At 49.0% G+C, this 25,958-nt stretch overlaps 1 pseudogene across 1 annotated transcript in view; it reads left to right on the top strand.

Moving 5' to 3' along the window:
* The window catches only part of LOC311188339 (class I histocompatibility antigen, Gogo-C*0101/C*0102 alpha chain-like), a 94,037-nt pseudogene extending 73,211 nt beyond the window's left edge, over nt 1–20,826 (top strand). Inside the window, exons 4-7 of the transcript in view lie at nt 18,926–19,055; nt 19,129–19,141; nt 20,074–20,148; nt 20,707–20,826. The product of the transcript in view is annotated as a class I histocompatibility antigen, Gogo-C*0101/C*0102 alpha chain-like (transcript). The remainder of the gene's footprint in view (nt 1–18,925; nt 19,056–19,128; nt 19,142–20,073; nt 20,149–20,706) is intronic.
* The last annotated feature ends 5,132 nt before the right edge of the window (nt 20,827–25,958 follow it).

Below are 25,958 nucleotides of genomic sequence, written 5' to 3'. Positions count from 1 at the left end.
GTTATGTCCTTTTGCCTTAACCCACCACATTCATTAAGGAAAATTCATTGTGCTAATAGCACCAAGGCTCAGCACCATAACAAGGAACACAAATACAGTGACAGGTAGTGCCTGGTGTCAGGAGTGAGCTCCGTCTTCCGTGCTGGCCTGGGATGACCACTTGCAGTACTTTGTTCGAGGGGGAGCTGCAATGTGACAGCAGGTCTGACAGAATCGAGTAGTGACTATGCAAATGAATGTTTCATATTTCATCTGCCCCCCCAATTCTCTGGGGACATTGCCAAATGTTACATTTTACTGACAAATAAATAAACTGGAATTTTTAAAAAATGACACTATCATGATTTATCAGATGTGGGATTATTTAGTTTAACATGTCAATGTTTATTTTTAAAAACCATTATGTAATAAGTGTAAAATTATGTGAATGTATATACATGTAGAAAGGAAAATGTGATGCCCAAGTAATATATTTCACTATTGTTTTTTTAAAGTAAACTGAGGCACTGCAGTTTTGACATGTTTTGAGGTTATAAATACGTAACTGTCTTAGAAGAGCAACAATGGCCAAGAGTTTACCCTGTCACTGAAGATTAGCTTTGACATCGTCAGTGTCACTTTTTTTTTCTTTTTCCCTACCTCCGCTGCCAAAAAGTCTAATAAATACATTTGTACATGTTAACATAAATATATTGGAAAAACATGGTTTGCAAACTATTAGCTATTTATGTGAAACCAATAAAAGTTGATTATGGGGAGTATTTAACAACACACGCTCACACACACTGACCCTTGGAGTCTGCATGGAGAGCAGGGGCTGGCAGAGGGGCAGTGGGAAGGGTGAAAATAAGCGGGAAGGGAGCACAGTGGACGCTGCCAGAGGACCATGGAGCTCAGGTGTGGGTGTGCTGCAGTGACAGCACCTGACGGGGTGATCCTACCCTCTAAAGTATAAGCAGTGATGTAACCAACGCTCCTTCAATAAGAGACCCTCTGGTTTCTCTTGCTGCAAAGGGCGTCCTCATGTGTCTGTTCCTATCAGCATAACGTGAGGAGGTGGGGAGATGGGCCCAACCCCACCCATCTGGCCCCTTCCCACACTGACCTGTGTCTCTCCCTGGTGACTTTCCTGCTCCTGCAGAGGCGGGGCTGACTCCACTCCTGCCTGTACTTTGTGTTTTCCTGAGGAATAATGTCTACTTCCCTACTGAAAATAGACACCCAGACATGAAACTTTTTTTTTTTCTGGATTGTTTTTTTGATGGGTTAATTGAAAAGATTCTTAAAAATTTAACAGGATATAGTGAGGAGCCACAAGGACCAGCCCGAACTGCATGCATTTGCTGTGCTGAGTCTGTGCAGGTCAGGGGCGGGAGAGGCTGTGAGGAGCCAAGGGGAATGGGGGCTGTGTCCAGTCGGGGCTCAGTGCATCGTGGGCTTTGATGGGGTCACTCCTCAGGGTCATCTCTCTGCTCCTTTGTCCCTGTCCTTCAGGAGCACCTGTCCCAGCAGGGCCTGCTATCACAGGGATTCAGACCCCACCTGGGCGTCCTGTCTCCAGGATGTCGGTGGGGCAGCATGTGGCTGGATCAGGGTTTGCTAAGGTCTTGTTGAGGAATTTTGCTTCTGTGTTCATCACGGATATTGGTCTGTAGCTTTCTATTTTGTGTGTGATGTCCTTCTCTGCTTTTGGTATCAAGGGAATGCTGGCCTCATGAGATGTGATGGCAGCGTTCCCGTTTCTTCTATTTTTCTGAAGAGTTGAGGAGTCAGGTGTTAGTTCATCTTTAAAGATTTTGTAGAAGGTACTGAAAATGTCTGGTTCTGGGCTTTGTTTTTTGGGAAAATTTTGATTCGTGTTTCAGTATCTTTGCTTGCAGTTGCTTTGTTCTGAATCTTCCTGACTCAGTCTCAGAAGGTTGTCTACTTCTAAGAATTTCTCAGTTTCTTCTAGGTTATTTGAGGTTATTCAATCAATTGACATATAGATAATTAGTATTTTATTATTATCCTCTCTATTCCTGAAATGTCTGCTATAATGTCTCCCCTTCATATCTTATTCTATTTATTAGAATTTTTTCCCTTTTTTCCTCCTTGAAAGTATAGCAAAATATTTGTCTGTTTTGTTTATTTTTTGTCAAAAACCAGTTTTTGGTTTCATTGATTTTTGGATGCCTTTGATTTCTGTTTCATTTATTTCAGCTTTAATATTTTTCCTTCTACTGTCTCTTTGTTTCATTTGTTCTTTCTAGCTATTTTTAGGCATAAGGTTAGATTCTTTCCTTGAGCTGTCTTGACTCCAGGTGTGGCCTGAATTGCTCTATATTCCCCTCTTAGTGCTGCTTGTGCTGTGCACACTGATAGGTTGTCATTTGTCTCAAAGTATTTTTAATTTTCTTCTTTGATTTCCCCCTTAACCCAATTGTCATGTGGTAGTGTGCTCAGTCATTATGAATTTATTGACACTTGTTCTGTGACCCAACAAGTGGTTTATTCTGGAGACTATTCCCTATACACTTGAGAGAACTGTGGAGTGCAGTGCCCTGTAGATATCTATTTAGCCCTTGGGGTCTAACACTCACTTAGAGGAAATTTTCCTTGTTGATTTTCTGTCAGGTGATGTGTCTTTGATCAAAGTGGGGTGTAGAGTTTCTTTACTAGTACTGTGCTGCTGCCAATATCTGTTTTCAGATGTGTTCATAGTTGCCTTATCTATTTTGCTGCTCCTTTGTTTGGTGCATGTGTATTGATGAGTGTTATGTCTTCCTGATGCAGGATTCCTTAATCGGATGATGGTCATCCCTGTCTCTTGTTACCTTTTTTAGCTGGAAGTTTATTTTATATTTTATGGCATTTTGGGGTGTCCCATTTTCTTGTGTTTTTCCCAAGAACTATTTTGATCCTGTCTCCTGGAGGCAGCATAAAGTTGGGTTTTCTTTTTTGGTGCAACCAGTCACAGTGTGTCTTTTTCTTTGGTGAATTCAATTTGTTTCCATGAAGGGTGATGACATGATGACTTACTACTGCGCTTTTGTCTTTAGTCAAATCCAGACAAGAAATGTGTGGTATCTGGAGCGGGTGGTGAGGTCTCCAGGGTCACTGTTTCCTTGGTCCCCTGGTCAGTTTGGAGGATGGTGTCGGTCCAGAGGCCCAGACATTAGCCAGGTGGCTGGGGTTCTGACCTGGGCACTGCCATAAGCCCTCAGTCTCCATGTCCTTGTTTCTGAGAGGGTGTGGGGGAGGGGTGTCAGGACAGTATCACTTCCCAGTTCACAGAGTGCTGGGGAGGGATCTGCAAGGTCACATGGAGAAAGTAACTGCTGAGGTCATGTAGTCAGCCTTTCATCAGCTCCCTGAGCCGCTTCTGTTCCTGTGCCCACATCTGGCTTTCAAGACCCAGCTCCCATGTCCCCTTCCTGCTGAGGAAGGAACCTCCCTGGCTCTGCCCTTGGCCTCCTCTGAGGCAGCTACTGCAGCCCTTCTCTCCTCACACACCCCAGGCTGCAGGGCCTCCTAGGTGGGGTCATGTGTTTCTCTGTGACCTAAACACCCTGTGGAGTATGTTCCTGGGCACCAGCATGCATTGGGTTAGGGTACCCCAAATGTCCACTGCAGGTCTGTGTCAGCAGAGTCGCCTGGGATGTGTTTAGAGAGAAGTTCCCAAGCCCATCCCCAGAGGCAGAGAGTGGGCTCTGGCTGCCCAGGGCTGGGGAGGGGAAAGTGGGGGTGGTGCCCATGGGCCCAGGCCCAGGAAACAAGGTTGTTGTGGTGATGGGGATGTTCTCAAGGTAGAGTATGGGATAATTGCTCTGCTCTGCACTTACCAAAAGGACATGACAAGTGAGCCTTCAACAAATGACTCAATGGTCAAAAGTTATATTTCAATAAATTTGCTTTAAAAACATTAAAAAATGGGTCCACAAGTTGCCCTGTGTCTGTCCTCCACTGTATCCTCATCGAGGGCTTGTGGGGCAGGAAACTGCCTCAGCCCACGAGGAGCTGAGCACAGACAGTTTCACTGCACAGATGCTGTCAAGGTGCTTCCTCTGCATGGTCCAGAGTCACGCGATGAGATGCTGACGTCACGCTGCTTCTGTGATGGGAGACACTTTTAGGGGCCATGGGTGGGAGGCAGCTTATTTTTCATGTGGGCAGAATGGAAATAATTAGTGTCCAGAAGGTCTATTGTGTTGGTTTTCAACTTTCAATTTTCCACCAATTCTGGGATACACAGGAGGGGAGACAGTGCCCCTGTGAGTGTGTCTGACTTGCTGGCTCTTCCTCGTGAGGAGAATGAAGAAGAAGGGACGCACCATGTCACAGAGTCAGGCTCACAGGGGCTGAGACTTCCCGCCCGGGCTCCCCCCCGTCCCTCTCTGGGGTGACTCCCTGCACACGGTGGACCCTCAGCTAAGGGGACGCCCACAGGACAAGGACCTGAGGGTTTTCTCCAGGAGCCACATGCAGGAGCTCTGAGGCAGGTCCTTCCACGCTGATCACGGCCATTCAGAGTCGCCAACATCTCGTCCCCATCGCAGCCTCGTGGGACCCAGAGCTGGAGCCTCTGAGGGAGGCCCCTCCTGCTGCCTCCCCCTCAGAGACTGTGGAGACGCCAGATCTTTGTTTTAGGTGCAAAGGAGGAAGTGATTTGGTACAAACCAGTAAAATATTCAGGCGATAAAGTGATCAGTGGCTGTTTTCTCACAAGAAACAGTGGAGGCCAGAGTAGCTCGGGTGACGGTCAAGGTCCTGATAGCAATGAGCTGTCAGAAAAGGGTTCCACGTCCTCTGAAGTGTCCTTCAAAATATGTGATTTTAAAAAATCAGTTCTACCGTTTTTAGATTCCCATTTAATTTTGCTGTTTTGTTTCTTTATACTATCCCCAGAGTGGTGTCTGCAGGGTCACGGCACAGAGGGGCTGTCAGCAGCCTGGAGCTGTGAGCAGGGCTGACTCTGACCCGCCTGCTGGGAGTGGGGCCTTGGAGGCCCAGAATCAGGCCCCAGGGCTGGCCCTCCAGGGCAGCACAGGCCTTTCTCCTCTTAATTCCCCAATCACCTCCTCTTCATTGCAGGAATCTCCCTGCCACCCCAGCATTGGGGAGTTGGGGAGGATGTTGTGGCTCAGGAAATGGGGGCGTCCTCCAAACCATCTGTCCTCTCCTCCTCTCTCTCCTTCATCAGCCTGAGTGTGTGTGTTTGAGTCACACCAGCCCTGCACGGACAGGAAAGGCCCAGAACTTAAGTGATTCCCTGGGCAGTTACAGCTCCAGCCCCTCTGCAGTCCCACAGGGGAGACAGAGACTCTCCCAGCCCCAGCCAGAGCCTTGTCACCCACACAGGCCTTCCCCTCACAGTGTCCCTGATGCTGCCCCTTCCTGGCCCCACCCTTCCTGGTGCCCCCACCACTCCTTTTGGGCCCCATCCCCTAGTCCCCATTTTCATCCTCTGCTCCATTTCCAGGAGCCTTCCTGTCTTCCTAGTGACGCCCTGGGGGCTCTCCTCAACATCCCCTCATTCAGGGATGGAGAATTTTTAAAAGATGTATATTTATTTATTTATTTCCTTACAGCGTGGGTCATCTTTCTATAGTTATTGTTCCTCTTAGGTGCGGCCCTTCCACCAATGATCCACCACACACCACCACCAGCTCCCCGGGTCTCTCCCCGGCTCTGATCACTCCTGCTCCCCCTGCTGCAAGACGTGGATGGGTGGTTGGCCCCGGGTCTTGGCGTTATCCTGGAACCTTGTCCTTTTCCTGGGCGAGGACCTGGGCTCCTGGGTAGAACTGAATGTTAATTCCCAGGAGGAGGCGCTTTCACCCCTGGAAGCAGAAGCAGAAACAAAGTACAGAGACTCTGGAGTCCACGGATCCATCCGAGACTGAAGGAACCTCTATATTTGGGGATCAGCCCATAATCTGGGAATCAGCTGTAATGACCTGGAAACCTGCTTTTGTCCTTTGTCCACAGGACTAAGAAAATTTGGGGACTTCTGACCTGACACTGGACTTGGGCGCCCCCTTGTGTGCAGATCCCTGTCCTGCCGCTGGGGGCCCAGGGAGCCTGGGGAGGGCCTGGCTGAGCAGGAGAAAGGGCGGCTCTGGTCTCCTGTGCTCAGCCCTGTGGCCACACGGGGGCGCTGCCGCGCTGCTCCGGATTCTGGTGAAGCCTCAAGGATGGGGCTGGGGCTGAGGTGGGCAGAGTTGGGGGTCCTGGAGGGCGGCGTCCTGGCGGTGAGATGCTCTGTGAGGAGTCAGAGAAGCAGGCCTCAGAAGAGAGGAGACTCCGGAGCCTGCCTTGTGTGTGAGGTTTCCAGCTTTTCTCCCAGAACCCCTCTCTCCAGTCCCTGGATACCTGGGAAAACTGGAAAAGAAAAAAAATTTCCATCTATAACCTATTAAATATTGAGAGTATTTTAAAAAATAACATTTAAAGAATACTGTTCGATTTACAGAAAAGTTGCAAAAGCAGTACAGGTCTTGCTTACCCCACACCATTTCCATTTTGTTAACATCCTACAGGAGTACAGATTTTTTTTTTTTTTTTACAACTAATGCAGCAATGTTGACACAATAACTAAACGCCATACTTTAATTCGTTTTTGCTAATGTCCATTTTATGCCCAATAATCCCATCCAGTTTGCCTGGATGACAGTTTCTCAGACTTTCCTTGTTTTTATATCATTGACACTGGTGAGGAGTGATGTTTGGGAGAGGTGTTGGTGTCACAGTTGGGGGTTCTTGGGTTACCTCTAAGAAAAGCTTCACCAGAGTCCTCATTTCAGTGGCATGAGGGCACACACACACACACACACACACACAAATGGAAAGAAGATGATGCTTACACAAACAAAATTGGCAAGAGGAGCTGCCCCTGGAGAGAGTGGGTGTGTTAGGAAAAGCCTGTTAGTGGAGGCTCATTAGAAATCTGTTGGTGTGTGTGATGTGGAATTACACATTTTTATAGGTGTGAAGCTGTATTCCAAATATTTATACAGTGTTACAAACTAGTGTAACACACACACATATATATATATTAATTATTGCCTTTGGGTATTGTGCTCACATAACCGCTAAACGCCATGATCCATTATGGAGGTCTTACTATGTGGCCTCTAAGTTGAATCATAGTCTCTAGTATACTGTCAGCTTCCAATCCTCAGATATGGAGGAAATTTCTAATTCCGTTTGCTCCTCAGTTGATCTATATAGCCAACATCTGCATCAATAACAAAGAAAATCCTTGAATTTCCTCAAATTGTGTCCTGGAAAATATTCCTCAAATTGTGTCCCCTGCAGTTATTTCATTGTTTTCCTTTCCTTTCCAGTCTGATTTGGCTAATTTTAATGCCAAATTAAAATTCCAATAGGGAACAGCGATAGAGAACGAAATAGATGAGATAGTAATACATCAACTCCTTAAGTATTTTCTTGTAGCCCTAGGAAAATCAAGTGTCCTCCACGGTGGTGAAAAGAGGAGATGATTTCCTGATGCAGGAGCACTTACAATGTAATGGAAACGCAGGGTTGTATTGCCATGAGTTTGATCCCTAGCCCATTTTGGAATAGGGCCGGAGTCCTGTGTCATAAGCCTATATAACTAACCTGGGTGCCGGGTTCCAAGGAGGACCATGGATTTGTGGTTCATGGGTGCACACTTCTCTGCCCCACCGAGGGCATATTGTGGCATCATCCTTGTAGGGACTTTGGGCCCAAGACCTGTTTCCTGTGGTTTCCTGAGGGGAGGTTCCCCAAAATGTGTTTGCATGGACTAGCTGTGAGCCATCCTCAAACTTCTATAATGGATTTTCCCTTCACGTATTTCAGTTGTATTCTGTTGTATAGTGATTTGTGGACTAGGCAATGTAGCAGAAGTAAACTGAAGCAAGTCGATTAAGAGTTGATAAATGAATGTAATGTCACAGAATTAGCTGATTGATTTATTCTCAAAATGTTTATAATTCAGTTAGTTTATGCTTTAGTTTGAGTGACCATGTTTATCCCTTCATCATATTGCTCTGTACTATTCTCAAATAGTTTCTCATTTAAAGCCATTTCTCCTTGATCTGCTTTGCAGACTTTCCAAAGAAAGACTGCCACCTTTTTCCAATGTATTTTTTAAGCATAGAAGAACTGGGGTGTAGTCCAGAGGTAGAGTGGTTGAGAGGATTCACCAGAGAGAGTGGGGAGCAGAACAGACAGATGTACTGAAATACACTGCTCAAGGGAGAAGCAGGCATGATAGGAGAAGGCTGCTGTACCCTCTGTGGCTTAGCTCCCTCGTGGGGAATTGAACTCAGGCCATTGCAGGGACAGAGCTGAGACTTACTCCCTAAGCCACCAGCGAGGCCCCTTTTCCAATAATTTCTCACTGCATTGTTGACCATATAGAATTTACTATAAAATGAATGTGTCTTGACTGATCAATGAATCATGTCACAGGCAAGTTTTAGATTTAAATTAATTGGTATGCATGTGTAAGGACTATATACTACATGGTTGACATGAACAGATTTTCTGGTTTTTAAGTTACTCTGAAATTGAAAAGAGTCTTTTTGGTAAATGTCAAAGTTAAAACTAACATGAAAATATTTAACCTTTCATTCTTATTATAGCAAAATGGAAAATAACAAATGGCAGGGTTTCACATGGTAGCCCTGAAGGATAATGCTTTTTAGATTCCTTTTATCCATCTCTTTTAATAAATAGCTCTTCATTATCTTTTTATGTTACAAGTTTGCATACTGAACCAGATTGCAATGAAAGAACAGTCTAATGAAAAACACTATGTTTGAAATAGATGTAGGTCATTCTATGCCCATAAATTTTTAAGTAGTTGATGGAAAATTGGTCTCTCTAAGTAAGAGATTTTTGTTTTATTTTCAAGTTAGGCTATAGTTTTGGATCTGTGGACAAACCATTTACTCTCCCTGGTATTATCTTTCTTCTAGCTAATTCTGTGAGTCATAGTCTCTTCTGGTACCATCGATATTATTGCAAAGAGGAAGATTTAATCCGGTGGGGTTTTTTTAGTAGCTGAGTAGCATTTGTGTGTTGTTCGCCATATTTTTGTAACCAACTCATCTATTGTTGGACCCTTAGGTTGCTTCTATCACTTTGGTATTGAAAATACTATTACAATGAACATAGGAGTGCACATATCCCTTCATATTAGTGGTTTTGTATACTTCAGAGAGATATCTAAGAATGGGATTGCTGGATCATCAGGTAGAACTATTTTTAGTGTTTTCAGAAATACCTATCCTACTTTTCTAGGAAAGGAAACAGTCTTCATTTCCACCAACAGTGGAGTAAAGACATGGATATAATTTCTGAAATCACAAAATACACAGAAAAACAAAAATGACTGAGTTCCTTAATCAGCCTTAGAGATGACTTTTGTCATCCGGATTACATTGGCAAAGGAAACGAAAGCAAATATAAACAAATGGGACAATATTTTCTTTTTAAATTTTTTAACAGTTTTTTTTTTAAAGATTTATTTATTTATTTATTCATACAAGCACTGGGCACAGTCAGAAGCGCAGGAGGGTGAGAGAATTCACCAGAGCCAGAGTGGAGAGCAGAGCAGGCAGAATGAAGTAGTACACTGCTGAGGGGAGCAGCGGGCGGCAGGAGAGGTCTGCGCACCATGTGGGACCCTTGCCTGGTGGCTGGGGATCGAACCGGGGCTGCAGAGGCTGGAGGCAGATTTGCAATCCAGTGCTCAACCACTGCACCACCGGGAAGGCCCCAAATGGGACAATATTAAACTAAAAAGTTTCTATAGCGTGAAAGCAACCACTATTAAAAAAAAGACAAGCTAATGACTTGGAGAAAATACTTACATATGTCAGACATGGGCTTAATATAGAAATTTTATAAAGAATTCATTAAACTCATCACGAAAAGAACAAACACCTCCATTAAAAAGTGGACAGAGATGTTGAAGAGCGACTTGTCCACAGGAGACAGAGATGGCAGCAGGCCCATGAACGTGTGTTTCTCCTCTCCTATTCAGAAAGCATATCAGGAGCAAAATGAGCGATCATCTCCTATTTGTTAAGAGAGTTATTATCAAAATAGACAAGAAACAAGTGATGGTAAAGTGTGGAGAGAAAAAAATCTTTGTAGATTGTTGTTAGGAATTTCAATTGTTGCAATCATGGAAAATAGTGTGGCAATCCCCAACAAAATTAAGAATAGAAATATCGGGCCTCCCCTGGTGGCGCAGCGGATGAGCACTGGGCTGCAAAGCTGCCCACAGCGTCTGCAGCGCCGGTTCGATCCCGGCCACCAGCGAGGGACCCACATGGTGTGACAGACCTCTCCTGTCGTGCCCGCTGCTCCCCTCAGCAGTGTATTTCGTCACTCTGCCTATTTTGTCTCCGTTCTGGCTCTGGTGAATTCTCTCACCCTCCCACACTTCTGGCTGTACCCAGTGCTAGTATAAATAAATAAATAAATCTTAAAAAAAAAAAAAAAAAGCAAATAGCAATTACATCTACCAAGTTGCTCAGGATAGAAAGTTTGGCAGCATCTTTAATTTCTGTCTTTCCCTCACTTTCTATATCCATCCAAATCAGCCCTATTAGCTAACATCCTAAGCAACTTACCACTCTGACCCACTCCTCTCTCTTTGTCTACTGCAAGTTTCTCGGTTGTTTTCCTGTTGCATTCTTGTTCTCCTACAATCTAGTTTCCCCAATGCAAAGAGATTTTTCTCAAACACAAATTATTCAATTCACTCCACGCTCCAACACCTCTCTCCGTTTTCACAATTATCATGACGTTCAAGCCACCACCCTGAATTAGGAAGTTCTGAGTGACTAGTTTCTGGGAATATCTTTGACCTTGTCTCACAATTCCTTCTCCTTTGTCCACATGAAACACTGACCTCCTTTTTCTTCCTGCAGCGTGATTCAGTCCTTTCTGCCTCTCTGTGCTCCCCTCTGCAATTGTGCTTTCTCCCAAACTTTGCTGTAAGCATCCTGGTCTGTCAATAGAGTTCATATTGTCATTTATTGAAGTCTTATAATTTCCATGAAAGAATAATGTTTTCATAGCTTTACAGATACATACATTTTATTAAAAATATCCTTAAGGGTTTCATATTTTGATGTTATCCTAAATGGCATTGAAAATTCAATTGGTTTGTTACGATCCTTTGTACAGATCCAATCGCCATTTGTTATTTCTCTGTTGGATATTTTAAAACTTATTTATATTGCTTTTATTCCCTGCCACTAAAAAGTCGGTTTTATCACAATAGTCTCTCTATATCTTGATCACTAGAACACTATCAATTCTACAAAAGTACAGTGTAGTTTCTCAATAATTAGTCATTGTTTCTTTTGAGTGAATATCATATATAGGTAACCTTGGAAAAAGTAATTAACCTCTCTAAATCTCCTTCCTCAGATATTAATATATTTGTAAGTGCACATATTGATATATGTAATATATATAGAATTAAAACAATGATACTTATACTTCCTGATATTTATCACTATTAAATCACTTTATTTTGGTTGAAGTGTTAAAAGCAACCTAAAAAACAAAGTATTCTGAATTTCCTAACATTTTTGTTTAGTTTTTAAACACACTGGTATTGTTATGACCTATTGGATTTGTTAGTATATTCCTTCTCAAAGGAACTTTTGTGCATATAGTATTATTATTTAATGTTATTTTTCTACTAAACTGACTGCATGACACAATTATAGCCCCCAAAAAAGAAAGACAGGCTGAAAAAGAATCCTGAAATTACCTCTTGAAAATTTTAGAATTTAAACCTTACTAGTTCATTGCAACAGTAGTAACTGTGCCTCCTTTTTTTTTTTTAATTTTTTTAAAGATGTATTTTATTTATACAAGCACCAGGGTACAGGCCAGATGCGCGGGAGGGTGAGAGGATTCCCCAAAGACAGCCTGGAACAGAACAGACAGACTGACTGAAATCCACTGCTGAGGGGAGCAGCGGGCGGGGCAGGAGGGGTCTGCGCGCCACATGGACCCTCGCGGGCGCGGCAGAGGCTGTGGACAGCTCCCCAGCGCGCGCCCAACCGCCTGCGCCCCCTGTTTGCTGTTCTCCCCACAGTGTGAGCGCGACAGTAAAGCATCTGCACAAGGCGGGGCCAGGATGGGGACGCCTGGAAAAGCCAAAACCCAGGACGGGATTGCTCGGGACAAATGAAAGGGCCTCTCGGGCATTCCAAGGGTTGTCGTTAAGCGGCAGCTTTTTCCTTAAGGCTGAGAAACCGCTGGCGGTTCCCTCTGCCAATGGCTGTGGCCTGTGGCTCTGACGCCACAAAGAGCCCTTGTGAAGGCACCGGCACCGCCTGCATCAGGCCCGCCCGGACTGCGCCTGTGTCCTCAGGAGCCGGGAAGCTTTGGACAGTGACCTGTGCACTCCGGATGAGGAGAGAGAGAGAGAGAGAGAGAGAGAGAGAGAGAGAGAGAGAGAGAGAGAGAGAGAGAGAGAGAGAGAGAGAGAGAGCGCGTGTTTTGGGGTATTTGGTTCTCTTTTGTTTTATTTATTGGTTTATTTATTTAATTATTTCTATAGGTTATTTATTTTAGTTATTTTATATTTCTTTCTGTGTTTTTTTCCCTTATTTTCCTTGTTTTTTTTTTGTATTTGCTTATAGTTTTTTTTTCTTTTTCCTTTTATTTGTTTTTTTATTTTCCTTTATTATTTTGTTATTGGCTTTTATTTTTTTTAATTTTCTTTATTTTTTTCTTCAGTTTTTAGTTTTGTGATTTTTATTTTTCGAGTGGTCTCTCCCATTTTCCCTTCTGTTCTTGTTTCGTTGTTTGTGCTTTCTTCCCTTTGTCGTTTCTCTGGGTTTTTATTTTGATTTGTTTGTTTGTTTGTTTGTTTGTTTTTTCAGTTTTTAGTTTCTAATTGTGGTTTGTTCTGTTGTTCTATTGGTCTTTGCTGTTCTGTTTTATTCTTAAATTTAGTGGTTGGTTTTTAATTATTTTATTTTTAATCATATTTTTACGTTTACATCTCATTTGTCATTTTTTGTTTGTGTGGTTTCATTTATTTGTGTTGTAGTTAGTATTGCTAGTAAGCTGAGTGAGGTTAGTATTGTTGGTAGAGTTAAGTTAGCATTGTTAGTATTTAGTGAGGTGAGTGAATACTTTCTGAGTACTATTAATACTAGATTAATAGTCCATTTGTTCATATGGTAGGAGAGTCAGCTGTCAGTGGAGGTAGCGCAAGGGCTGGGAGCACAGTCAGGGCTGGTGAGGGTCGTCAGCTTAGTCAAGTGCACAGGCGCTATGTCCCAGGGACCTCAAGGGCAAAGCTACCTGGCGCTGCGGGAGCTGGGGCGGGGCTCCCACGCCAAGGTGACGCTGGCGCTGCACGTGCTCACGGGCACGAAGGTGCTCGTCAGGGGGTCCGCAAGTCCGAGGTGCCCGACCTCCGCCTCCTGGCCCGCGAGATGGGGTGCATGAAGGCCCTTCACCACCCGAACATCGTGGAGCTCTTCCAGGTGGTGGACACCAGGCCGGAGCTGCAGCTGGTCATGGAGTACGTGCAGGGGGAGGACCTGCAGGACTTCCTGGACAGGCGTGGGCGCCTGGGCGAGCGCGAGGCCCGGCCGCTCTTTCGGCAGATCCTCGCGGCCCTCAGCCACTGCCATGCCAAAGGCATCGCGCACAGGGATGTGAGGCCCAAGAACATTCTGCTGACCGGAGAGGGAAAAGTGAAGCTGGTGGACTTTGGGCTCAGCGTCCAGGCCTTCAACCGGGCGCTGAGCACATGCTGCTGTCGCCCAGAACACAGGGCCCCCGAGGTCTACCTTGGCCAGCGCTACAATGGCCCCAAGGTGGACGTGTGGAGCCTGGGCGTCCTTCTCTACAGAATGCTGCCCTGCAAACTGCCCTTCAGGGCGCCCCACCTCCCGGCGGTCAGGGTGCGCGTCCTGGGCGCGTACCTCCAGCTGCCCCACTACCTCACGGAGCAGTGCCAGGACCTGCTGGCCAAAATGCTGGAAAGGACCCCTGGAGGCGCCGCCCCCTGGAGTGCATCCAGCAGCACCCCTGGGTCGCAGAAACGAGCGAGGGACTCCTGCCCTTCAGCGAGCCGTGGCTCAGCCCCCAAAACCCGGCCATAATCAAAGCTATGGAGCGCCTGGGCTATGAGAGGCAGGAAATTCGGGAGGCCATTGACGCTGACAAGTACGACGAGGTCATGGCCACCTACCTGATCCTCCGCTCCAGGAAGCAGGCGGGGGAGGAGGACTATGAGGAGGAGGCACAGGAGCGGCCCAGGCGCGTCACCTTCCGGGTGCCAAAGCACGTCACCTTCTGGGAGCCCGGTGACCCCGATTCCAAGGACAGCACCCCGTAACCGGAGGTTTCGGGGAATGCCCGAAGGCCGGGTATCCTGGAAAAGCAGGAAGTCCAAAAGAGGGGAAAGGATGCCACCCCGGGCACCAGGGTCATCTCCGCAGGAGTCCCTGAGCTGGAGGATGCCCAGAAGCACACCACCGCCGCAGGGCCAGGCTCCCTGTTAGAGGACGCCCCGAAGGGCAGACCCTCTGCGCTAGGCCCGGTGCTGGAGGACGCCTGGGGGGACACCAGCACCTCTGTGGCCAGACCCCAGCAGGAGGACACCAGGGAGCACAGCAGCACCTCGGTGTCAGTCCTCCAGCTGGAGGACGCTGGGGAGCACGGCAGCACCACTGAGACAGGCCCCCAGCTGGAGAGGGACCAGGAAAGCAGGGCCAGCATGATCTGTCCAGCTCCACAGGCCTCCAGCACCCCCCTAAGACCTCCCCCAAGACGTGGCTGGCCTTCCAGTGCAGTGGCCCCTTCAGCAATCATCAGGGCCAGAGACAGGGTATTAGAAATTATCCTGAAATTTTGTTGCTGCTGTGCAGCATTTGAATTGCAGAACAACAAAGATTAAAAATAGCACCACACCAGACAAAAGCCTCCCCACCCCCAAAGCACAACCACTCAGTGGCCATGGGGAACAGGAGTACACCAGGGAAGGTTGAAGCTCTGGAGAGGCTCAGGGGCTGGGCCCAGTCACAGGGGCCAGGAGCAGCATGAGACACACAGGACTGCAGCACAGAAATGTGGGCAAAACGATGTCCCTGGAGCACAGATGTCCCTGGAGCAGAGCAGGTAAAGGACCAGGAGGGCCACGGAACTGGTGAAACACCTGGAGGGGAACAGAGCGGGTGAGTGGTGGGGTGTGGAGGGGTTGGGGAGAGCTGAGCAGGTACAGGGCCCAGGAGGGGTATGAGGCTGTGTGGGTGGCCAGGGCCAGAGGCAGGAAACCCTGGGCCTCTCTCCCCCATCATAGGCTCAGTTCCCTGAGGACCATACTGCCCCCTTGCTGGGAGAGACCTGCTGCTCTATCCTGGGCACAGGGATGGCACAGAGGGTGCAGGAGCTCTTGCAAAGGCTTGGGCCCAGGTGGTGAAACGTGCAGATTGCAAGGAGCAGATAGAGAGGCTCTCTAGCTCCCCTTAAGAAAGACTCGGGGACCAGTGTATTAGAATCCAAACAGGACTCTTCAAGGTGGACAGAGTTTATCCACAGACCAACCTTACTCCACCACGACCTGCTCAGCTGGAAAATCCGCACATCTTACACCAGGAAGCCCTAGGCTACGATCAGTCTCAGTCCCGCAGTGAGCACGCCTAAGTGTCCATTGTGACCTCAAACTTTTGCAGCTTGGGATTCTTACACAGTGTCAGCCCAGCTGGAATTTCCCCTTTTAAAAATCCTCTCCAGGGCCTCCCCGGTGGCTCAGTGGTTGAGCGCTGGGTTGCGATGCTGCCCGCAGCCTCTGTGGCGCTGGTTTTATCCCCGGCTGCTCCCAGGCCACAGGAGGAGGGTCCCACATGGCGCGCAGACCTCTCCTGCTGCCCGCTGCTCCCCTCAGCAGTGTACTTCGATCCTTCTGCCTGCTCTGCTCCCTGCTCTGGCTCTGGTGAATTCTCTCACCCTCCCGCGCTTCTGACTGTGCCCAGTGCATGTATAAACAAAACGAACAACCAAACAAATAAATAAATAAAAACATGCCTCTATGGAAAAAAAAAATCCTATCCAGATGGCCACCCACCCCTCCTCCTCCCTGGATTCAAACCCTGCAGGGTGACCTTAGCCAAATTGGAAACATTAATATCACCCAACAGATGCAGGCTTTGGACACCATTCTCTGCCAAGTAAATCACTGGGGACAGGAATGAAAAGCTACAGGGGCTGTCTACCTAAAATTTGTGTTTTTTCATCGTTGTTTAGATGATGTTCAATTCCCTTAGAAAACTAAGGTTTTGCTAAGTCTGGCAAATGCAAGTGAAGTGAGGTATGTGTGTTTGAAAAAAGAAATGTATGGAAGAGGGATATTCTGAAGGGCCTTAAGATTATGTAAAGCCAGATGGGTAAAATGAAATGGCATTAGAATGAAAGCAAGCAAAAGAAAGTGTTGAAGGTCTGAGAGGGAGGTTTTGGTGAGAAATCGTGTGTACTCAGGTGTCTCCCCCTCCTCCAACACATTCATGGGCTTGCTCATCTGACCAGCAAAGCCCCCTCTGATCGATATTTCGTCAGCCGAAGCTGGGGCCAGGACATCCAAACATGGACTAGCTCTCCCTTACTGCCATGGATCCTGCCCCGAGTAGGCCCAGTGATCATGATGATGCGTTTCTTTGTTTCTACACCATGTTTTCTCTGCTTTATCCAGGCCAAGCTCTCTGAGATGAGCCTTTGCTCTCCCAGACCCAGGAAAGCCATTCCTGTTATAGACAGATGAGCAACAGGGAGTTGCTCTAGGGGTTCTGGGCCAACCTGGGCCAGTCCAGTGACCAGTTGCTTATTTCTTTAAACAAATGGATCCCACTGTAAGAGGATGGCAGCCCTGCCTGCGCGCACGTGCGGCAGCTTCTCGTCTCGCTAGACAGGCCTTAAAACCCACACTGGGCCAACCTGTAAATGTTAGTTCTCCACATTGGCTCCAGGACCTGCTCAGGCTCATTCACCAGGCTGAGAGCAGGTCTTGGAGCCGATGTGGAGAACTAACCTTTACAGGTTGGCCCAGTGTGGGTTTTAAAGCCTGTCTAGCGAGACGAGAAGCTGCCGCAAGTGCGCGCAGGCAGGGCTGCCATCCTCTTACTGTGGGATCCATTTGTTTAGAGAAATAAGCAACTGGTCACTGGACTGGCCCAGGTTGGCCCAGAACCCCTAGAGCAAAGCCCTAGTGTCAAAGACCCTCTCATCTCCCTCTCCCAATCCTCGACTCTCCATCCTGCTAGGCCTCACGGGTGTTCCACTCCCTAACGCAGATAACACCCTCTTCTTACTATGGTAGACACCATCACCAGTCAGACAATGGACCTGCCTTTATCTCAAAGATTACTCCACAGGTCTCCTCCCTGGGCGTCACCTGGGAACTACACATTCCTTCCCGACCGCAATCCTCTGGTAAGGGAGAGCGGGTAAATGGTCTGACCAGAGACCACCTAACCACTGAGCTGCGCAAATCCTAGGTGGAGCTGCTCCCACTGGCTTTAATGCACCTCTGAGCCACTCCCTGTGGCCCCTTGTTCCTTAGCCCCCTTGTATGGATGTATGGCAGACCTCCTCTTACTAACCATGAGCTCCCCGTCCAACTTAAACTGTTGGCTGGATATTTTTCATACTTCTCTGCTCAGACAGCTGCTCCAAGAACACACAGACCGTTGTCTGCCACAACCTGTGCCTCCGTCCCCTGATGCACCTGTCAACCTGCTGTGCCCTGGAGACCAGGTTCTTCTGAAAGCCATCTCTCCAAAACCACTTCCGCCAAAGTGGATGGGTCCACACACGATCATCCTGACTACACCAACGGCTGTCAAGGTCTTGGGCAACACGTCCTGGCATCAGCTTTGCAGGGTCAAACTGGTCCCTGTGGACAAGCAGTATGTATGCAAGCACATGGGCCCAACTCGGGCACGCATCACTGCGCCCCTGGTCCAGGTTCCACTGAGCCTACAGAGCAGAGGCCCTCTGACTCTCCTCCTCTGTTTCTAATCCAATCACTTCAAGCCACTTCCAGTTCTTCTGTCTATGCCTGGAGATTCCTATCAGCACAGCCTCAGGCAAGGTATTAGCACTCACAGGGCCTCTGATCCTGATCTTATTTTTTCTTTTTTGCCCCATGCTTACTGCATTTCATCCAATGCTGGATCCAAGACCCGCCCCGTAGCACCTTTAACCAACTCCTCCACCTATATCCTCGTGTCCCTGCAAAGACCTTCTCATAACCAGGCCTGAGCCCCCACCCCGGTCTTCGCACCCATCCAGCAGAAAGTAGCCAAAGAAAGAACCGTCGCCCCTTTTCCTATCAACAAAAGGCTGGTATGAAAGGTCGATGCAGGGGCCAGGAATGGGGAAGCCCACATACAAACAACAAGATGGCCCTGACACCAGTACCCCTGATTCCATCAAACCAAAACTGAAGCCATAAGCAGGGGAAAACAACTCGGCTCCACGAAAAAACAACTTTGTTCCACCTAAACCTGTTTCCCCCCCGCTACCAACCCAGTTTTCCTGTCTAACCTCTCCTCACCCTATGAAATGACATCTCCCCCCACAACGGGCGTGACTTCAGGGACACCCCACCCTGGGTGAGCATAGCTCGCCCGGGGACGCAATGAATTTTCCCTTCCTTTGAGAAAGTTTAGCCTGGCTCCCCTTTTCTTTGCCACGCCAAACCTTTCGTCTTGGTGCCCGAAACCTGGAAGGCTGTGTCCACTGGCTCTGGGGCCACCTTCCCGTCCCTGGGACCTCTCCTCTCCATGGCAGACGCCTCACATCCACCACCGGCCTTGATCCTTGGGGTGAGTCACTGCCTGACCCTCCTTCCTAGGAGGCCCTCACCCCTGGTTATCCGGCTCCTCTCCTCACCCCCATCCAGGTCGACTGTTCCATAAACCACGGGCCTATGCCAGCCGACTCCCATTGCTCCTGGTTCTGGATTTGGGGACGCCCGTGCCACCCAAGTGTCCCAGTCCAGGCGACAACCTAGCGGTGGAGACGTCCCCCTCGTTCGCCTGCCCCCATTCCAAAGGCCAGGACCGGGTCGTGGGACGCCGTGATTCGGGGCCTGTGCCCCCATAGGTTAGATGAGGAGGTGAGACGCTGCGTTCCTGAGTCTGTACCCCCATTCGTTGGGGAGAGGAGCCCACTTAGCCATGGGGTTCACACATTCCAAGCCGAACCCGGCCACCCCTCTGGGATGCCTTCTCTCAAACCTCGATCCGCTGGGACTCAGGCCAGATCTGTGCTTCAGCGTCTCGTCTTCTCCTGCAACACTGCCCGGCCTCAGTGCCCATTGGAGAATGGCTCTCACTGGCCGGGACATGGCGCTTTCCATTTCATGGTCCTTACAGACCTAAACAGTCTCTGTCACCGCAATGGAACATGGTCAGGTCCCTCATGTCCAGGCTTGCTTTCTCGTGCGCTCCAGTCCCTCCCTCCTGCAAACCGGTCGTACTTTCCAAGTCTCCAGACTCCTCTCACTCCTCGCCCTCTCCGGACCCCTCTTCTGCGTTCTCTGATCCTCTAGATGTTCAGTCTTCACCTCCTTCAGCTCCCCAGGCCTGCCCCCACTTCCACCTCCCAGCTACCACACCTGCTCTCACAATCGTCCTCTTTGTCCCCTTAGGGAGGTTGCGGGGACTGAAGGAGCAGGTGGAGTCCACGATCCTTTCCCTCTGTCTGATCTCTCCCAGATTGAAAAGCATCTCGGCTGTTTCACTAAGGACCCCACTACCTACACCAAAGAATTTCGTTATCTTACCCAAGGTTACACCTCAGGTTACACCTATAACCTTCGGTGTCATGACTACATGTTATCCTCTCTTCCACCCTGACCTCTAATCACAGAGAACTTGTTTTTCAGTCTGCTCGAGGCCACGCAGATTAGGCCACTTCACTGACACAACCATGCCCCCAGGCCCTGAAGCAGGTCCCCGCCAGGAGCCTGGCTGGGAATCCCAGACTGACACTGACGCGGGTCGCGGGGGCAGGGCTCGCTGAGACGCTTCATCCCCTGCCTCTTAGCCAGACTCCAAGCAGCAGCCCGTCTCCAAGGCGGTTAATTTTGACAAGTTGCGAGAGATCACCCAGTTCCACCCCGTACAGAGGAGGACGGTGACTACAAACAATGGCGAAGAGCATATGGCTGCTAGAACTTTTCATAAACCTACCCGGGATGCATTGGTTGTGTTACAACTGGCGTAGACAGAAGGACAGTTCAAAGCAGGATGGCTCTACGCAGACGAAACCCTTTGGAACCTCTGGAGGGATTGCCGGGTGGCTGGCTAAGAGCAGATGGTACTCCGTGGCCAACCTCCTCGCCAAGTGGGCACCTCCCCAGGAATGGCCAGAGGTAGATGGATCGGCGGGGCAGTTGGAACAGGCCCTGTATGAAATAGAAGAAACCCTGAATGCATGCAGTGCCCGCGAGGCGGCAGGAGCTGTGGGATGGGTGTTTCTCACAGCTCTGCTTGAGTCCAGGCAGAAAGAGCAATCTAGAGTCCAGCAAGTATGAGATGAGATGCGGAAAGAGATGCAGAAACTGCAACAACATTTGAGGATTCTGGAGGAAGAAGTTCAGAGAAACCAACCCACCATTCCGGAGATGCAGACTCAGAAAGGAAGGAGAGGGAGGCTTGTCCTTTGCCCCAATCTCAGCCGTTAATGGCAAACCAACCTGCAATGCTGGAGATGCCAGATTCCTATGGAGAGGAGGAGGAGGCTGGTCCCATGCTCTGGGTCCGCCCGGTGGTGACTCTGAAAATGAAGCAGCAGTGACCTATGGCCCCAAGGGGTCAGGCTGCTGGACCACCACAAATGACAGAATTTACTACCTATCAACCATACACCCAGGCAGAACTGGTGGACCTGGGCAGACATTTCCACCAGAAACCAGGGGAAACCCTTGGCAGCCTGGCTGCTACGTTTAGGGGACTGGGGGTGGATGGGATTATTTGCACAGCACAAGAGATGGACATACTTGACTGACTTTACACCCATCCGTGCAACAGAGGCTGCAGAACAGCCGATGGTGTTGCCAGGGCAACCACACCCACCTGGAATGGATAATGGCTGCCATACAGACAGTATGGGCTGATGCGGGAGACGTGCCGGACACAGTAAGCAGATGACAGACGTACGCCGAGCTGGTACAGGTCCTTCGGGAATTGGGGATGTGGCAGGCCATGTTTTATGTGAATACCTGTGGTCCTGACGACGAATGTTTCACAGCAGGGATGAGAGACTTGGTATTAAAGAATGCCCCCTCATCCTCATTTGGATCCCTCCTGGCAGTTCTAGCACCCTATGTGGGACGTCAGATACACGACGTCACAAGAATGATAGCCAGCTTGGGCGAAGTAGAGAGCCGGCACTCTCAAACTCAGAAGGGAAAACGGGTAGTTGTTGAAAAGTCAAAAGGAATGCCAAGGAGGGAAAGGAAACCTCTTGGCATCAAAGAACCTATTAAAGTCACCCGTAACCAAATGTGGACAGATTTAGTGAGAGCAGGTGCAGATAGCACTAAAATACACGCACAGCCCAATGCATATTTGTTGGAATTATGGCAGCAGCTGCAAGAAGACCAGAGGGTCACGCCCATGAGAAGGACTGCTGGTCAAGTGCAGCCTGGAAGCTCCAGGCCTCAGGCACACGCCCTGCGCCTGGAAGACCATTTGCTGCCAACCTCATCCTCGGGTAATGGCCTGATCACCTTCAGTAGGGTGAGGGCCAAGGAACCTGTGCACAGGGGACGGGCGGGGACCGGAGGCCACATGTGGAGCTTGCCATCCACTGGTCCCCAACTAACATGCAAAGCGTTTTAGCTCTGGTAGACACAGGAGCAGAATGTACTGTGCTCTGTGGAAATCCAGGAAGATATCATGGGTCTACTTGTTGTATTGATGGCTATGGAGGCCAGAGTGTCAAGGTGACAGCAGTGAGACTATCTCTGGGGATTGGGCGATTACCCCTGAAAGAGTATAAAGTATATGTATCGCCCATCCCGGAGTACATCCTGGGGGTGGATGTACTATGTGGCTTATGGCTAGAGACCACAGCCGGAGTGTTTCGCCTTAGAGTGCGTGTGGTAAAGGCAGTGGTGAGAGACACGCTAAGCATCCGCCCATACAACTGCCAGTCCTTAGGCGAGTGACTCATACCAAGCAATATCGGTTGTCCAGAGGGAACAAGGAAATGACGGGCACAATATCAGAACTGGAGAAAGCGGGCATTGTGCGTTCTGCCCACAGCCCCGACAATTCGGCGGTGTGGCAGGTGAAGAAGCCGATGGCTCTTGGCGCATGACGGTAGATTATCATGAGTTAAATAAGCTAGTTCCCGCCTTGCATGCTGCAGTGCCTTCGACAGCAGATTTGGTGGATCATCTGCTGGTGCCAATAAATGTCTTTTGCCGCTAGGTTGGTACCTTGCCTGGACTAACTTGTGTTCTGTTGTCTTTTGTTGTTATAGTGTGATGTGTACAATTTACTTTTGTGGGCCATGGCTGCGTTGTTTATGTTTGCTAAGAAACAAAATTGTCTATATGTAGATGGTCTGGCAGAAAACCATGAGGGGGTGGATTGTAGGGTAAGGTAAAAAGCATCAGGCTTTTCTGCCCTCCCGCCATTAGGAGAGATGACCGAACCCTGCGGGCCTGAACGCAGGCCTGATGGCGGCACCTGGAGTAGGGTGGGGTGCGGTGTCGAGGGTGGAGGAGGGCAGTGGAGTGTGCGGAGGAGACCGGCGACTACAAACAATGGTGAAGAACATATGGCTGCTAGAACCGTTCATAAACCCACCGGGAATGTGTTGGTTGCGTTACAGCGGGGTCCTGGGGTTCACTCTGGGAAAGGTGTCTGCAGAGCTCCCCTGTCAGTGGCACGCGGCGAGTTTTCCGGGCGAGTTTCTCCACGAGACAGAGATGGTAGTTACATTTAAAGACCAGGTTTATTAGGGAAAGGGGCAGGTTTTGCTGAGAGAGGCCTGCATGGTTGCTGGCGGGCGGCCTTGACAGTTCACAGGTGGGCAGGAAGCTGCTGCCTTGCGGAGGGAGAGAGTTGGTAAGAAGAGGCACCTGTACAGTCCCAGGTGGGCAGAGGGAGTGCTGCCCCGAGCCAGTGCAGAGACTTTACAGACACAGTCCTCTTCTGTTTGGGGGGTAACTCCTTGTGAGCCGTCAGTTGGTTGCTGATTTTGGATAACCACGCAGAATCCAAGAGGGACCGGAGATACCAGGATGGGGAGTGGAGATTCCAGGATGGGCCCAATCTCTGTATCTTTTCCCTCTGGTCTGTGCTCCACTCCCTAGAGCATCTGATCCTGCTTGGGTCTCATGCCTTGTGATAAGGCCCTGGTGCCTAAGGGTCACGACCTCTACAGCTGGGTTAATGGTCATGCTATTACCCTCTATCCCCACCTCCTTGTGAGTCAGCTATGGTCTTAGGGCACCTCCGTTCCAGTCTTTCTATTCTGTCCGCCATCAAGGCCATTCCTATTATATTTTGTGAGGAGGGGAAGTTGGGTCCAGAATGCTGGGTGGTACAGATTATGCGGCTCTCGTAGCAATCAGAAAATTCATATCTTGCCAGTGACATCCAGGATTACCCCAGGCTCAACCACAGAGACCTCGTCACTGGGGAGCTGACAACATCCTTGGGCCCTGTCACTTGTCTTCCAGGAGGTGTCAGTAGTCAGTCTGTTACAGGGCCAGAGAAGATCACCCCAGAACCCCCAAAGCTGCTTGCTCTAAATAGTTTCTGCCATCTGCCGCATCGACACAAAACATGTAAGACTTTGATGGAAAGGAACTTTAATACAATTAGTAAACAATACAGAAAAGACAAAGAATCTGTTAGAGGTCAGGGAGAAGGGCAGCCCAGACACCACAAACCTGCCTCCTCTAAATAGGTTCTGCCATCTGCCGCATCAACAGAAAACATGAGATTTTAATGAAAAGTAACGTTAATACAGTTAGTAAACAATACAGGAAAGGGAAAGAATATAGTTTCTAAATCAAGCACACAAAGTTACCTGTCCCCTCGTGGGTAAAATTCCACCCAAACAGGATTGGCCCAGACCAAGGCCCAAAGCCTGTCCCAAGTCTAAAGCACCTTTCAGAGGGGACCCACAGAAAAGGATCAGAAACAACCAGACAAGTTTGGGAGGAAAAGAGTAAAACGAAAATCAAGACAAAAACCGCCATTGTCACCTCCCCACCGGTCTCTCACCCACATCTGTGTCACCCAGTCCACGACCAAAAGGCAAGGATGGTTTTTTCATGTGTTTCTTGGCTCCATGTGCCTCCTCCAGGTCTCCTTCTGGCTCCATCCTGCTTCCTTCCTCAGTCTCCTCTGCAACTTCTTCTCTCCCTGCTTAGTTCCACCTTCCTTCGGGTAGGGCAGGGAACCTGGAACTTCCCCTTTGCCTGGGGACCACCCTATTATCCTGGATAACTCATACAGAAACACATATTTTAATTGTCTTAATTTTTTTTAGGTGAGGTCATTAAATTTTAGTTTTCTTATAATTAGAAGCAAAAAGTAAACCTGCAAGCTCAATGATTTTTAGAGAAAGTGATATTAATTATTTAACAAATTCTCATTCTTAAACTTAATAAAACCTTAGTTTTATATGAAATTTGGTCACCATTTAAATAATGATAAAAAAATACACACACCAGACTTTGCAACAGACCACATGCTAGACCCTGAGAGGCGACCAGGCCAGGATATTGAGCCCTTGGGGGATCTAGTTCCCTACATTTGGCAATTACAAGTCCCAGCTCATACTGCTTATGGTCCAAATCCAGCCCGTGTGGTCTCTACCCATAGCACCTGACCCTACCACTCCCAGTCCAGACAGGGCACCAGCCTGGGTCACTCACCCTCGGGCAGCTCCTCCATGGGCTTGATGTATTTGGTGACCCCAGAGCCCACAGGATCACCATGGGCATTTTCTGTCTGACCCAGCAGGCCTGCTGGGCTCTCCTGTTGCTCTGGAACCGCACATGCAGGAGCCGATTCTAGTGTCCCTTCAGGTCCCCTGGTGACTGTTGGCTTCCAATCAGCAAATTGGCTGGGTTCTTGGCCTGTCCCCTGGGCTACAGGGGAGCCCTGTTAACTCCTGGAGAAGGCGCTAGAGATGCAAGAGGACAATCAGCCGCACACCAGACTTTGCAACAGACATGTTGCACATGCTAGAGCCTGAGAGGAGACCAGCCCAGGATAGTGGGCCCTTGGGGGTCTTGTTCCCTGCATTTGGCAACTACAAGTCCCATGTCATACTGCTTAGGGTCCAAATCCAGCCCGTGTGGTCTCCTCCCACGGCACCTGACCCTACCCCGCCCAGTCAAGCCAGGGCACCAGCCTCAGGCAGCTCCTCCATGGGCTTTATGTTCTCTAGCCAGTTCCTATGGACATGTGTGACAAGCTCAATGTTGCGGGTGCACTTCAAACTGGGCTCTGCTCTGGGTGGGATCCCACAGGGATGGGAGGGCTATGGGAGGGCAATGGGAGGGGGTACGGGAGGCCAGCCGCTGAAATGCACTCCCTGGGCCTCCTCAGTTTCCTGGACACAGAGCACCTTCTGGGAGCAAACAGACACACCTGCTGGGTAGCACCGAGCTGGGGCAAGAGTGAGCACCATGACTCTCAGGGTCCCACCACCATCCAGGCTGACCCTGGTGTAGATATCACACACCTCCTGGGTGGGCCAGACCCTCCTTCGTTGAGCACGCACACACTCACTCTCACAGTTTGCAACCCACACTCACAGGGGGAAAGGGAGGGGTGGGGGGGCATCAGAGCCCTGGCCTGGCCTCACCTGTCCCCAGGGTCCCCCTAGTTACCTTAGGGGCAGTGCTGCCTGGTAGCCTGAGATGTCGACACAGGCTCCTCATGACTTTCCTCATG

This window comes from Talpa europaea, assembly GCF_964194135.1.
Source record: "Talpa europaea genome assembly, chromosome: 2".
NCBI classification, from domain to species: Eukaryota; Metazoa; Chordata; class Mammalia; order Eulipotyphla; family Talpidae; genus Talpa; species Talpa europaea.
The sequence above is the reverse complement of the archived record's forward strand: the minus strand, read 5'-3'. Positions and strand labels throughout refer to the sequence as shown.